General features: G+C 29.1%; 1 protein-coding gene across 1 annotated transcript in view; it reads left to right on the forward strand.

The window, feature by feature from the left end:
* The window catches only part of LOC124369809 (homeotic protein ultrabithorax), a 306,869-nt gene extending 304,011 nt beyond the window's left edge, over positions 1-2,858 (forward strand). Inside the window, exon 3 of the mRNA XM_046827921.1 lies at positions 294-2,858. The gene's annotated coding sequence lies outside the window, so the exon portion shown is untranslated. The remainder of the gene's footprint in view (positions 1-293) is intronic.
* Positions 2,859-6,000: the final 3,142 nt, after the last annotated feature.

The raw sequence follows: 6,000 nt of genomic DNA on the forward strand, positions 1-6,000 counted from the left end.
TGACGAAAACAAATATGTATTAAACATTACACAATAACTATTTTGAATTTCACGGCTTAATGTATTCGATCATTATTTGAAAATAATAAAATTAAACTAAGATGAATTGTCATTTTGTAGTAGTAACATTTTAAACGTCAAGTATGTCCTCTTCGTAATTTTCAATTTAATTTCATGAGTCGTTGGTGAATATTTACTTAGTTTATTGCGGTTATCACTGTATTTTTGCATGCCGCCTAGATTAGTTTTGCTTTGTTATTTTTATTTTTCTGAAGTTTTTTTCTCTTTTACAGACTGAGTGTGGAGCATGGGTTGCAGATGAAACGTTCCTACGAATTTTCCTAAGCTGGATCCTGGGCTAGAAACGGTAGTGTGGTTCATGTACTATGATGGACAAAAGTATATAGATACATGTATATAATATATAACAACCAAATAATCTAAATTGTAAAAATAATTTCACATCCAAAGATAAATGACATTATTTGAGGACGTTTTCTAGACGGACATATTTTGAGACGCTATTGTTGTATATTTCTATGTACTTAAGTGTCTAGACTTATCTTAATATTTGAAGTGTGTATATGTATTGCTAAACTGTCGTTGTGTGCCATTTTTAAATACGTAAAACGATATTAGTAGATGAATAAGACCTTTTATTCGTAATTATGCTTCATGGCTTATTCAAAAACGTAACGCTTAATATTCTATTTACAAAATTCTAATGTGTATTAAATTTAATAGTTTTAAAAATATAATAATTACAAATTATTGTAGCCTATATCTGGCCTTTCAATGTACTTGTAAAGAACAGAAAAGTTTCACAGTTTCTAAAACATTTAAACAATTTTAAAAGAAAAAACTACGTTTTGTTAATACTTGTATAATACAAATAATTTAGTTAGACTATGAATTTGCATACTTTCAAATATAGATAAGAAAAACAAATGTAATAATACATAATAGATCTCCGAACGTAGAAGTTTGGTTTTATCTTGTATAAATAAAAAGTGTTCATCCTTAAGAAAATAATGTAGAAAAGATTTTTAAAACTATTTTTAAAATTTAATTGTTTAAACTAATTAAAATTGTTTTATTATTATTTGTATTGTTGTGTTTAAAATGTTTTCAATGGTTGTTATAATTTAGTTATGTTATTGTAACAAGGCATAAGTGTTTGGGCATTAAGTATTTTTATTATTTCACATCTATTTCTTGTAAATTTCCATTGAATCGTTTCAAAATATTCATATTTTGAGAATATGATATTTATAAATAACATAATACTAACTTATTGAATGGTAAACTTTTTCTAATGATATAAATAAAATCAATTCTTTTTTATCAAATATATATGTATGAATTTGGAACATAAAATACGATTTTAATATTTTTATATTTTCAATAGCATAGAGAATACCTTGAAGTTTATTGTATGAAGTTTTAAGTACCTACTCTGATAAGTAATTATAACATCGTAGTCAACGTAAGATTTCCCATCTTAATAAAGTAATACGTTTTTTATGACAAACTTCATTCAAAGCAATAAACAGTTTGTAACAAGTATAGAAATAGTTGTAGGTTAAATTTTCCCTTGTTCTGCTAGAAAATGGTCTATTAACAATGATATTTATACCAGAATACGTACTATTTTGTAGTCATGTTGTATATTTTGTTTGTAATTAGTTGTGTTTTTTGTTTTGTGATAGCGGTGTTATCTACATTTATATCTTTTATAATTCGTTTTCTTTTAGATCATTTACCGATATAAAGTATGTTACATAACTAAAAGTGTTTTAGTTATTTATTTTAGTATATACGGCTAGTGTATTTGGCATTCTTACAACGATATTATTAGACTTGCAGCGATGTGTATGCACTGTAAATATTGTGTAAATCAAACTCTCCGTACTTACATGACGGCAGTAACTTAACATTTGCTAAGTACAGGACGGCGAATAAAATAATATTTACTTTTATTCCGTTCGTTTCGGATATGTCCCTGGTATGGATTAATTTACTTCCGGTGGAATGCCAGATTTGTACAAATGTTTAAATGAATAAAACTAAGAAGATCTATTGAATTTATTAATTTGAAATTATTAGTATTGATTTAGTTTTTAATAACAGAGTTGTTTAAATTATAAAAATTATAATATATTTTTATCTAAATTTATAAAAAACATGATAGAAACGACTCGCTTACTTTAGATTTAGATTCTAACACTTCTCGTTTCTAAGATTATGAAATCTAATCTAATTTTAAATGTTATAACAGAGGAAAGATTCTTCCGTTTTTTCATTTTTAAACTGATTTCTGTTCTTGAGGATGAAATGAATTTGTTGCATAAAATTATTTCAATAGCATAAAATGTTAAAGCTAATAAACAGGTTTGACTTATAAATTTACACGTAATTTTTAACGTTTTGTATATTAGTTTAAAATAGCCCTTAAGTGAGATTTTGTTCCACAACTGCAGGGGTATTTTTCCAGTTCCGTCCGTGAAAGGTAGCGTAATTAATAATTTCATTTTAGTCCTTCATCTAACCTTTGCTATCCAAGCTGCACACCTTTCTGTGTTGTTAAATTAAGTTACATTCTTGAATTTATTTGAGATCTTTTAAAAGTATTTGTTTATATATTTGTACGCAGTATTGACCTCTGCAGTTGTATTTAAGTGTTGTAGATGGTTTTGTTTCTATTGTGAATATGCTTTTAAATGTTGCTCAATCTGACACTATGTATACCGCGATTGATACGATATGTTAGGTACAAGACAGCATACAGATCCTATACAATATGTGTGTATTTGTGTATTGTAATTTATTTTAAATAAACGGAAATGTTGTAAGTTTTATCTGGTCTCGATTATTCTATTATACCTATTACCTCAATAGTGATAATTACATTTATTTACTGACAAGTAAGATTCGCAATCTTGTATCATTAAGATAAAAGCTTTTTTAAACTATTTACATTAAGAAAAACATTAGCTGCAGCTACACATAATAAAAAATAGGAATTTACGCATTAGTATATATAAAAAACAATTCACATAACAATTGTTTTTATATATATATATATATATATATATATATATATATATATATATATATATATATATAATACAATCGTGATACATTAATAATTTTTATCTATATTATTGAGATAATTAATTGTTTTTGAAGACTCACATACACATTGTATAAATAATCCTACTACACAAAACCTCCACTATTTGTTACCATTACATGATTCTAAACTTAAAAATGAGATTTGGTGTATAAAATATTCTTTCAAGGCCGAAATTACTATTTTATAAAATAAAGAATTCAATGATATTTTACCTTACAATGTTTAAATATATTTATGTTTGGATACATTTAAACGCGGTTTTATAATATATTATAGCAAAAGAAGAAATAAATCAAAATACTAATACATGATATCAAAGCATTCACATAACAATTATTATTACGGATACATAGATGAGAAATAAACCCTAATTCCCCTAGGAATACCACATTTTATTAATGTTAATATCTATTAATGTCCAGCCTACCCTATTGGCTATTACTGAGGCGTTTGCCCATTTAGTTTATAGTGATGGTTTATTTCGAGAGCTACAATAGATTCCTTCCATTTTCTTGATAATGTTTCAATATGTATTAGTGGGACAAGTCGATTGAGGGAGGTAGTTTTTCACCCTTTTTTTGTCATTCTTACTATGACCAAGTAGATTTCTTTGCAATTATCAGAAAATAAAGCAATCCTTACATTTAAATCTCCGTGCATAGCCTTATATGACTGAAGGATTCTTTGGACAGGGACTGTATAAGTTTGAATCGGGTGATTACTTCAGTCTATAAGGCCATATTTCTTCTGAGGACCGGTTTGATAATCTCCTACTACTACTACTTTTCGCTGCTTCTAATACAGTCACTATTAATTATTAAAGGTAATTTACAAGAGAAAATTTATAAAAAATAGGGAATGCTTTGTTTGTTCATCAAACATCGCCATTATAAGTAAAAAGGCAGATGTAAGATGTACGGGTGGTAGGCCTACTACGATATATTGCAACTTGTAAAAGTTATATAAATGATAAATAATTTTAAGTATACTTGAAACTACTTAGGGAGATTTCTTAGGATTCTACTCGGTCTTAGCTGTCAGTGCTGATGAAGGAATTGTCACAGGCACTCAACAGCCCAAACTGCTGTGGTACAAACTAGGAGATTACAACATTTCCATGATGAACTTGACCTGAAAAAGGACTGCAATTCTACAAACACTACTACTCACCTCTTATTATCCCAAACTGCTTCGTTTATCATGAAAAGCGACTAGCAAATCCACGAGATTGTTAGATCAAACATATGCTCTCATGGGTTTATCACGTGACGTAGATACGATGCAGTCCCTTCTGTATTAGTGCCATTGTTCAGAAAGGAATATATAGGCGAGATACGTTCCACTAAGAAAAAAGGTAGCTACGTCAATTCTATAAAGGTCCTTATATTCGCTCTAAATATGGGCCCATCAAGGTTTTGGTGTCTAACCATTCATTATACATATTCGAGAACCTTGTATGATGAGAAAGTTCAAGATTTGTGCCTGTTTGTTATAAGAGAATACTCCTCTCAACACAAGGTATAGCCTCATGAAAGGTAATTTTATTACCGTAAACCTTTTTTAGCAATACCCTTCCTGTTGAACGACGTGGTCAGGTTAAGTCGGTACAGCTGGTTTTCCGTTGGGCTAATATTTACATTATTAAGAGTGATTTCCCTTTTCCTTAACTCCTCAGAAAAAATAAAAATCACATAATATCTTTTTCAGTATGACACATATAGGCATTGAAAGTAGAGTTTTGGAAAATTTGCTATCAGACCAAGGAAAAATAGTTAAAAATAAAATAATCTACTTTTTTACAGTATGCATTATTAGTTAAGACTTCAGGGAGTGAATATTTTAATTATTTATTGCTCAGGCAAATAATAATTTTGTAGTGGAATATAATTGTAAAAAAATATAATATAACTAAAAAACATGCCACTCTCTTTGTAGATTCCAAGGAGCTGTTAGGTATAAGACAACGTTATACTTTATTACGAATGTCCCAACAGTTTTCGTTTTAACGAGAGAGGTAAAGTCATTATTCTGTGTGGGAAACATTGAACGCCACAATTTTTAAACAGTGGAATTTTCTCTGCCTTTTGAACCACAAAAAAGGAAAATTGCAAGACAAAATAACGGTACATTGAAAGTGTTAAGGGTATCAAATACTGACCTACCTAATGACCAGAAAATTTTGAAAACCTCCTTTACTTAAGGTACTATAACACATGTGCTCAATGGAAATACATTTGTATGATAAGTACACGATGCTTATGTACAGATAATAAAGACATACGAAGGTACAAACTATTGATTGAAAGATTCACTAATATATTGTGTGTTTAATAAGTTGCTACAAGAAACTGAAACTATACTATCCCCTAATACTATCACTTATTTTACAAAGTTGGAAATCCTCTACTATTTCAATTCCAGTTACCAGAAGCGTATCTTAAATAGAAATGTACATAATATCTAGCTCGTTACGAGTTATCAATGAGCTACAAAATAATTGTTGGGGCTAGTCAAAGTCAATCATTACTTAAAATTACTTTATTTTATTGATTACTTCATAAACTGCATTAATTTCACCGTTTCAATGCAATTCCGTGTTTTTAAAATGTGCAGTAATGCATCATTTTTTTAATTAAATGCATTCACTGTCATTTTAGGACTGCCTTCCTCGATATAATAGTTAAGAAGGGGTTCAGGGGTTTCTTAAAAGCTCCAAATGCTCACCTGCACTTCCACACCCTCTAGTGTAGATTAGAGTTGACAAATGCTGTGTTATCATCATGTGACGAATCTCCCCCTTCTTACCACCCCCGGCGAACCCCACCTGAGACGTGCCTTCGCATATTGCAAAGGTGATTATCTTC

The sequence above is a fragment of the Homalodisca vitripennis genome, chromosome X (assembly GCF_021130785.1).
Source record: "Homalodisca vitripennis isolate AUS2020 chromosome X, UT_GWSS_2.1, whole genome shotgun sequence".
In the NCBI taxonomy this organism is placed as follows: Eukaryota; Metazoa; Arthropoda; class Insecta; order Hemiptera; family Cicadellidae; genus Homalodisca; species Homalodisca vitripennis.